Here is a 10,000-nt window from a genome sequence, read left to right on the forward strand (position 1 = left end):
TCCTGAATACCTAATCAGGAGTTTGACCCAGGTTGTGTTTGGAACCGCGACAAACCGTTTTATTTTTATGATTTTTCCTTACGAACCAGACGACTGAAGTTTGGTAGACATCAGATTCGGGGAGAACAGTTTTGGATTTAAGGTGTTTTTTTCTCTTGACACGCTTGTGTTTGTTTGTTTGTTTTTTTTTCTTCTTCTTCTTTGTGCATTGTTGTTTTCGTGTATGTGAAAAAACATATATTGATTTGACGTTTATGTGATAGATAATTCCTTTGTGTATCACCCACTGTCTTTTCTACCTGAATTTAGTAATGAAATAACCATAATGATTCAAAGGTAAACGATGATCGAAAAATATACTTTGTCTTGTACTTAAGCTGTTAGGAATCACAGCAACATTACCTCATTAAATATTATATCATAGCTAGATCAGATGTGCTATGAATCATTTATGATCTTATTAGTGCGTTACATTGCTTTCTGATGAATAACCTTAGACAATTATCAAGTTTATTTATTGAGAGGATCAAACCGTAACCGAATGCCAACTTGTTCATAAGCAACAACTGTTTGATCTTTTCATGCCTAATCATTATAGAATGATTATTTACCGCTCTTATATTTTTCAGTTAGGGAGTTATTTCAAGTTTTAATTTTTCTTGGTTTTCTTATTGTTTATTTTTTATTTTAAAATTAGATTATGATTTGATATTTGTCTATGAACTAGTGAAATCTGTGTATGCATACTATAAATATGTTTGTCCAAAACAAAATTTAATTGTTCACCAAAACACTGAATAATAATACTTGTCCTTTCTCATCATAGTATGATTACATTGGTTTTTAAAATAATTACTTAGAATTATTAAACTTCAGCTAAATCAATTTAATGGGAATATTCCGATAACAGAAGCCTTGGTCGTTTTGTAATTAATTTAATGGCCAGAGAGAAATTTAAGACTAAAAGATACGCTATCTGGGCAATTCAATCGGGATACAATTATTGGGGTTCCATCGTGATAAATATTATAGATGTGCAGTTACAAGAGAGAGAGAGAGAGAGAGAGAGAGAGAGAGAGAGAGAGAGAGAGAGTTATTAGCAACATCAGCATTTACTAAGAAGAATGAAATCCTAAACATTATATTACTTACCTATAGAAACACAAATTATTATACCTATTCTTTCAAATATATATTTCTATTATTTGTTTTTGTTTGCACATCCCAGCAAGTGTTAGGAGAGGGTGGAAAGTAAGACGAAGAAAAAGAATATGAAAGGAGATACAGTAAAAGGAATGAAAGGGGCCGAAGACACACTGAAAAGAAAATTAAGTAATGCCTACAGTGCACCGCATGAAGTCCACTAACAGCACTACCCCCCTACGGAGTGCCGTGGATTAATGGACATCTTCAGAACCTCATAATCTATGTTAATGCGTATATCACAACTCAAAACCTTATTGATGGATACCATTGGAAAACTATCCCTCGATTATGGATAACATTCCAAATTCTGCTTGTGTTAATGAACAGTTCCACAACGCACTGTTCAATGAATCATCATAGTTCCCCCTTAGTTATGACCAGCTCCACAAAGCAATGCCTTATTCACTAATAGTATGAAATGTCTGTCTCTTTTTAATCACTGCCCGAGTTCATGGATACCCTATCACGCATTTGACAGAGCTCATGGAGAATGAATTCATTACCCACGTTCATGGATGGCTTCACATAACTTACCAGTATTCGTGAGTAACATCACAAAACTATTTCCAGTGTCCATGATTAAGTAACATTATAAACGCATAGCCAGTATTCAGGAGTAATTAGCAAAATCATTGCTTGTGCATAAGTATCAAACTACTTGCATTTTTTAGGAGTAAGAAACTCACTGCTTGTGTGAATAGAGTAAAACTCATATTGATCATAGAGAAAAACTCGCTGTTTTTTATTCAGAGAAAAAAAAACACTGACTTTTGTTCATAGAGAAAAACGTTCATAGAGTACCAAAATCATTGCCTGCGTACATAGAGTAAAACTCATTGTTGCGTACATAGACTAAGACTACTATACAACTTGATGTGACATAGTAGAACTATATGAATGTATAATTTTGTACATAGGAGTAATTAAAACTTATTGCTTGTGTACATGAGTAAAACTCATTACTTGTGTACATATGAATAAAAACTATTGATTGTGTATATAGGAGTAAACTTCATTGCATGTGTACATAGGGGTAAAAACTCATAACTTTTGTACATAGAGTAACTTTTGTTCATAGATTAAAACTCTATTACTTGTGTTCATCGAGTAAAAGGCATTGTGTTCACGGAACAAAACATTGTGTTCATAGAACAAACTCACTGCCTGTATTCATAGGGTAACAGACCCATTACTTGTATTCATAGAGTAACACACTCAAGGCCTGTATCCAGAGAACAAACTCATTGCCTGTATTCCGAGAGTAATAAACTCATTGCCTGTATTCCGAGAGTAATAAACTCATTGCCTGTATTAATCGAATAACAAACTCACCGCCTGTATTCATACAGCAACTTACAAACTCAATGTTAGCGAGTAGTAACATAAATATTACTTAAGCTATGAGTAACCTAATAGTAGCAAAACTAACCACATAATTGACAAAGTAAACATTATGAACCAAACAAAAACTTCTTTCAGTTTTCTTCTGAAGATTGAAAAAGAAACCCACAAATTCAATTTGTAACTTGTTTACTTCTAAGTATTTACATTTAGTTTTACTCCACACTCGAGTACTTTCAGGCCCTTCTGTGGCCCATTCTCAAGAGATGTTTGGGATGTTAGCCTGGGTCAAGGCCCAGCAGTCTTCTGGAACTTCTTCTCGTTGTGCTGTCATTTATGCGATGGCTGTTCTGGTTTTCTTGAGAGTTGCCAATTCCCTCTTGTCGCTCTGATATCCTGAGCTGATGGTCAATGGGATTCACCCTTGTGGTAAGGGTGTGGTCACCGAAAGTCTGTTGGGCAGGAAACCTAATCTCCAGGTCAGCAGGGTCAATCTTAGCCTCTTTTAATATCAAAGCTCGGCTTATGGGATCTTCTGAGGTAAAACCTTTAAAAAGTTTCCTTCAATTACTTTAATCTCTCTGATAAGTGCACCTTCTACTACCTCCTGTGACTAATTTTGTTGCTTTTGTATATAAGCCTACTGTTTTTGAAATCCATCCTATGGTCATTTTCCCAACAATGTCTAGCTATAGCACTCCCCTGAGAGTTAAGCTGTACTGCCCTTCTATGTTCTTGGACTCTAGTCCTTATTCCCCTACCTGATTCCCCACGTATCTGTCTCCACAATTATTGCAATTGATTATGTATACCCCCGCTACATCATCTATATTACTGCCCTTCTCCTTCCAATTTATTTTTACACACTTTGTTTTTAAGGTATTATCGAAGTATATACAAATTTATATTGACTTTCTTTCATTTTTGAAGTGATTTGTTTCATTTTAGGCATAAAAGGGAGGGCAACTATTCTTATTTTCTTTATTCCATGTACTCTCTACATTCGCTCTGTAAAATATTTTTCTAGCTTTGTTGAGTGCCCTTTTTCTGAACACCATTCCGGGTATGCTAATGCATCGAAGCTTTTATCTATGTAATTTATTTCTTGCTCTATCTTGCAAGGCAGTCACACGTTCTCATTGCCCTAAGAAATAAACCTGTTAGAACCCCTATTTTTATATCATGACTATGAAAAGAGAAGAAATGAATATATGAGTTTGAATGTGTGGGCTTTCTATATGTGCTGAATTCATATCCTGTTTCTTTTCTTTCTATGAGTGTGTCTAAAAAGCAGGGCAGTTTATTATTGTTACTTTTCTCTAAAGTGAACTGAATATTGTTATCAAACTTATTGAGCTCATCTAGAAAAGTTTCTATTTTATTTCCATCCCCTTGCAGAATAGCAAAAATATCATCCACGTATCTCCACCATCCTTGCAGTTTTAAGTTAGGGACATTCACATTAGGAACTAGATTAGTTTCGAAATATTCCTATAGATGTTAGCGAGTATAGGTGATAATGAGGACCCCATAGCTACTCCATATTTCTGTTTGTAAACATGTCCCTCAAACGTGAAATAAGTATCACTGACACACAATTTGATCAACTCAAGGAAGACGCCTATTTCGATGTTTGGATTGAAAATACCCTCATTATGTTTAGTCTGTAGGAATTCTAATACTTTATCTAAGGGGACATTGGTGAATAATGCTACTACATCAAAACTAACCATGTGTCCTTTTATATTCTTTTTCTTAACTTTGTCTAGAAATCTACTGAATGTTAATATGGGGATTCTGAAAATATACCTAAGTATATTCCTAGTTCTCCAGCTAACCACACAGCTAAGTTTTTGTTAGGAGATTTCCTACTAGAAACAATAGGGCGTAGTGGGCAGCCCTCCTTGTGTATTTTGGGGCTGCCATATATATATGCAAGTTCAGGTAATTTACTTTGAGAATAATTTATTGCATAGCATGTCCTTCCCATTTACCTAGTCTACTGATTATTTTCTTCACATTCTGATTAAAGGTATGCTGAAGCTTTTGGATGTTGGAGGATTCTCTATTTTAGCATAAGTAGTTTCATCATCTAGTAGCCTGTACATTTTAACCCTATATTCTGAACTATTCATGATAACAATACAACCCCCTTTGTCAGCTTTCATAATTTCTAAATATCTTTGTAGCTTTTTAATCCCTTCAGAGCGATACTAAATCTCCTTGGCAAGATATCTCCAAGTTTGCTTTCATTATTCCCTATCATCACTCCTCTGAGAAAAGGAGCTAAATCATTGTGATGTTCAACATTAAGGTAGTTAATCTTGCTGTTGAATTCTATGGTTTAATATTGTTTGTAGTCCCTGCACAAAAATTTAATCCTAGCCCTAGTGCTGCTGTTTCATCCCTAGTCAATAATCTACTTGAGATATTCTTTATATTATCCATATTGCTAAATTTTATCCAAACCGAATTACTAAATAAACTCTCAAATTTATTTTTAATGTTGACCATGTTACGATTTGTATCAAAGTTTACTCTACTGTTGACCTGCCCAACAACTTTTTTTGTACCACTCACCCCTTATGGTCTCTTGAAGTGTGTTTTGTGTACTCCTTACACCAGCAAATGCAGCTTCTTTCTTCTCCCTAAGCTCTTGCAACTGATCCTGATGTATCCTTCTTGAAAACTGCTGAATGCTTCTCCACTCCAGGGTCTTCTTCCAATCCTGCCATATGTTTTGGACACACTTTGTTCTTCAAACATTCACTTATAAAACCAGATACTTGTTTTCATGGCCTTGGCTTTGTAAAGTTGTGTTTCATATCTCTTGCATAATGAAACAGCTTGAGTTCCAGCGACTTCATACAGTTGTTGAAATGTACTTCTGTTGTAATGTTTGCTGTGGGTACATGATGAACCAAAACAAAAAACTTCTTCAGTTTTCTTCTGAAGATTGAAAAAGAAACCCACAAATTCAATTTGTAACTTGTTTACTTCTAAGTATTTACATTTAGTTTTACTCCACACTCGAGTACTTTCAGGCCCTTCTGTGGCCCATTCTCAAGAGATGTTTGGGATGTTAGCCTGGGTCAAGGCCCAGCAGTCTTCTGGAACTTCTTCTCGTTGTGCTGTCATTTATGCGATGGCTGTTCTGGTTTTCTTGAGAGTTGCCAATTCCCTCTTGTCGCTCTGATATCCTGAGCTGATGGTCAATGGGATTCACCCTTGTGGTAAGGGTGTGGTCACCGAAAGTCTGTTGGGCAGGTTGTATTGTTATCATGAATAGTTCAGAATATAGGGTTAAAATGTACAGGCTACTAGATGATGAAACTACTTATGCTAAAATAGAGAATCCTCCAACAATCCAAAAGCTTCAGAATACCTTTAATCAGAATGTGAAGAAAATAATCAGTAGACTAGGTAATGGGAAGGACATGCTATGCAATAATTATTCTCAAGTAAATTACCGAACTGCATATATATATATGGCAGCCCCAAAATACACAAGGAGGGCTGCCCACTACGCCTATTGTTTTCTAGTAGGAAATCTCCTGACAAAAAACTTAGCTGTGTGGTTAGCTGGAGAACTAGGAATATACTTAGGTATATTTTCAGAATCCCATATTAAACATTCAGTAGATTTCATAGACAAAGTTAAGAAAAAAGAATATAAAAAGGACACATGGTTAGTTTTGATGTAGTAGCATTATCACCAATGTCCCCTTAGATAAAGTATTAGAATTCCTACAGACTAAACATGAGGGTATTTTCAATCCAAACATCGAAATAGGCGTCTTCCTTGAGTTGATCAAATTGTGTGTCAGTGATACTTATTTCACGTTTGAGGGACATGTTTACAAACAGAAATATGGAGTAGCTATGGGGTCTCATTATCACCTATACTCCGCTAACATCTATATGGAATATTTCGAAAACTAATCTATGTTTCCTAATGTGAATGTCCCTAACTTAAAACTGCAAGGATGGTGGAGATACGTGGATGATATTTTGCTATTCTGCAAGGGGATGGAAATAAAATAGAAACTTTTCTAGATGAGCTCAATAAGTTTGATAACAATATCCAGTTCACTTTAGAGAAAAGTAACAATAATAAACTGCCCTTTTTAGACACACTCATAGAAAGAAAAGAAACAGGATATGAATTCAGCACATATAGAAAGCCCACACATTCAAACTCATATATTCATTTCTTCTCTTTTCATAGTCATGATATAAAAATAGGGGTTCTAACAGGTTTATTTCTTAGGGCAATGAGAACGTGTGACCCTTGCAAGATAGAGCAAGAAATAAATTACATCGATAAAAGCTTCGATGCATTAGCATACCCGGAATGGTTCAGAAAAAGGGCACTCAACAAGCTAGAAAAATATTTTACAGAGCGAATGTAGAGAGTACATGGAATAAAGAAAATAAGAAAATAGTTGCCCTCCCTTTTATGCCTAAAATGAAACAAATCACTTCAAAAATGAAAGAAAGTCAATATAAAAATTGTATATACCTTCGGATAATACCTTAAAAAACAAAGTGTGTAAAAATAAATTGGAAGGAGAACAGTAATATAGATATTGACGGGGTACATAATGTATATAGAGGGGGGGATGTAGCGGGGGGGTATACTAAATCAATTGCAATAATTGTGGAGACAGATACGTGGGGGAATCAGGTAGGGGAATAAGGACTAGAGTCCAAGAACATAGAAGGGCAGTACAGCTTAACTCTCAGGGGAGTGCTATAGCTAGACATTGTTGGGAAAATGACCATAGGATGGATTTCAAAAACAGTAGGCTTATATACAAAAGCAACAAAATTAGTCACAGGAGGGTAGTAGAAGGTGCACTTATCAGAGAGATTAAAGTAATTGAAGGAAACAAAGGTTTTACCTCAGAAGATCCCATAAGCCGAGCTTTGATATTAAAAGAGGCTAAGATTGACCCTGCTGACCTGGAGATTAGGTTTCCTGCCCAACAGACTTTCGGTGACCACACCCTTACCACAAGGGTGAATCCATTGACCATCAGCTCAGGATATCAGAGCGACAAGAGGGAATTGGCAACTCTCAAGAAAACCAGAACAGCCATCGCATAAATGACAGCACAACGAGAAGAAGTTCCAGAAGGACTGCTGGGCCTTGACCCAGGCTAACATCCCAAACATCTCTTGAGAATGGGCCTCAGAAGGGCCTGCAAAGTACTCGAGTGTGGAGTAAAACTAAATGTAAATACTTAGAAGTAAACAAGTTACAAATTGAATTTGTGGGTTTGGTTTTCTTTTTCAATCTTCAGAAGAAAACTGAAAAGAAGTTTTTGTTTGGTTCATCATGTACCCACAGCAACATTACAACAGAAGTACATTTCAACAACTGTATGAAGTCGCTGGAACTCAAGCTGTTCATTATGCAAGAAGATATGAAACACAACTTTACAAAGCCAAAGCCATGAAAAACAAGATCTGGTTTATAAGTGAATGTTTGAAGAACAAAGTGTGTCCAAAAACATATGGCAGGATTGGAAGAAGACCCTGGAGTGGAGAAGCATTCAGCAGTTTTCAAGAAGGATACATCAAGGATCAGTTGCAAGAGCTTAGGGAGAAGAAAGAAGCTGCATTTGCTGGTGTAAGGAGTACACAAAACACACTTCAAGAGACCATAAGGGGTGAGTGGTACAAAAAAGTTGTTGGGCAGGTCAACAGTAGAGTAAACTTTGATACAAATCGTAACATGGTCAACATTAAAAATAAATTTGAGAGTTTATTTAGTAATTCGGTTTGAGGGATAAAATTTAGCAATATGGATAATATAAAGAATATCTCAAGTAGATTATTGACTGAGGGATGAAACAGCAGCACTAGGGCTAGGATTAAATTTTTGTGCAGGGACTACAAACAATATTAACATAGAATTCAACAGCAGATTACTACCTTAATGTTGAACATCACAATGATTTAGCTCCTTTTCTCAGAGGAGTGATGATAGGGAGTAATGAAAGCAAACTTGGAGATATCTTGCCAAGGAGATTTAGTATCGCTCTGAAGGGATTAAAAAGCTACAAAGATATTAGAATTATGAAAGCTGACAAAGGGGGTTGTATTGTTATCATGAATAGTTCAGAATATAGGGTTAAAATGTATAGGCTACTAGATGATGAAACTACTTATGCTAAAATAGAGAATCCTCCAACAATCCAAAAGCTTCAGAATACCTTTAATCAGAATGTGAAGAAAATAATCAGTAGACTAGGTAATGGGAAGGACATGCTATGCAATAAATTATTCTCAAGTAAATTACCTGAACTTGCATATATATATGGCAGCCCCAAAATACACAAGGAGGGCTGCCCACTACGCCCTATTGTTTCTAGTAGGAAATCTCCTAACAAAAACTTAGCTGTGTGGTTAGCTGGAGAACTAGGAATATACTTAGGTATATTTTCAGAATCCCATATTAAACATTCAGTAGATTTCATAGACAAAGTTAAGAAAAAGAATATAAAAGGACACATGGTTAGTTTGATGTAGTAGCATTATTCACCAATGTCCCCTTAGATAAAGTATTAGAATTCCTACAGACTAAACATAATGAGGGTATTTTCAATCCAAACATCGAAATAGGCGTCTTCCTTGAGTTGATCAAATTGTGTGTCAGTGATACTTATTTCACGTTTGAGGGACATGTTTACAAACAGAAATATGGATAGCTATGGGCGGTCCTCATTATCACCTATACCCGCTAACATCTATATGGAATATTTCGAAACTAATCTAGTTCCTAATGTGAATGTCCCTAAACCTTAAAACTGCAAGGATGGTGGAGATACGTGGATGATATTTTTGCTATTCTGCAAGGGGATGGAAATAAAATAGAAACTTTTCTAGATGAGCTCAATAAGTTTGATAACAATATCCAGTTCACTTTAGAGAAAAGTAACAATAATAAACTGCCCTTTTTAGACACACTCATAGAAAGAAAAGAAACAGGATATGAATTCAGCACATATAGAAAGCCCACACATTCAAACTCATATATTCATTTCTTCTCTTTTCATAGTCATGATATAAAAATAGGGGTTCTAACAGGTTTATTTCTTAGGGCAATGAGAACGTGTGACCCTTGCAAGATAGAGCAAGAAATAAATACATCGATAAAAGCTTCGATGGCATTAGCATACCGGAATGCGTCAGAAAGGGCACTCAACAAAGCTAGAAAAATATTTTTACAGAGCGAATGTAGAGAGTACCATGGAATAAAGAAAATAAGAAAATAGTTTGCCCTCCCTTTTATGCCTAAAATGAAACAAATCACTTCAAAAATGAAAGAAAGTCATAAATAAAATGTATATACCTTCGATAATACCTTAAAAACAAAGTGTGTAAAAATAAATTGGAAGGAGAAGACAGTAATATAGATGATGTAGCGGGGGTATACATAATCAAT

The sequence above is a fragment of the Macrobrachium nipponense genome, chromosome 1, assembly GCF_015104395.2.
Source record: "Macrobrachium nipponense isolate FS-2020 chromosome 1, ASM1510439v2, whole genome shotgun sequence".
Taxonomy (NCBI): domain Eukaryota; kingdom Metazoa; phylum Arthropoda; class Malacostraca; order Decapoda; family Palaemonidae; genus Macrobrachium; species Macrobrachium nipponense.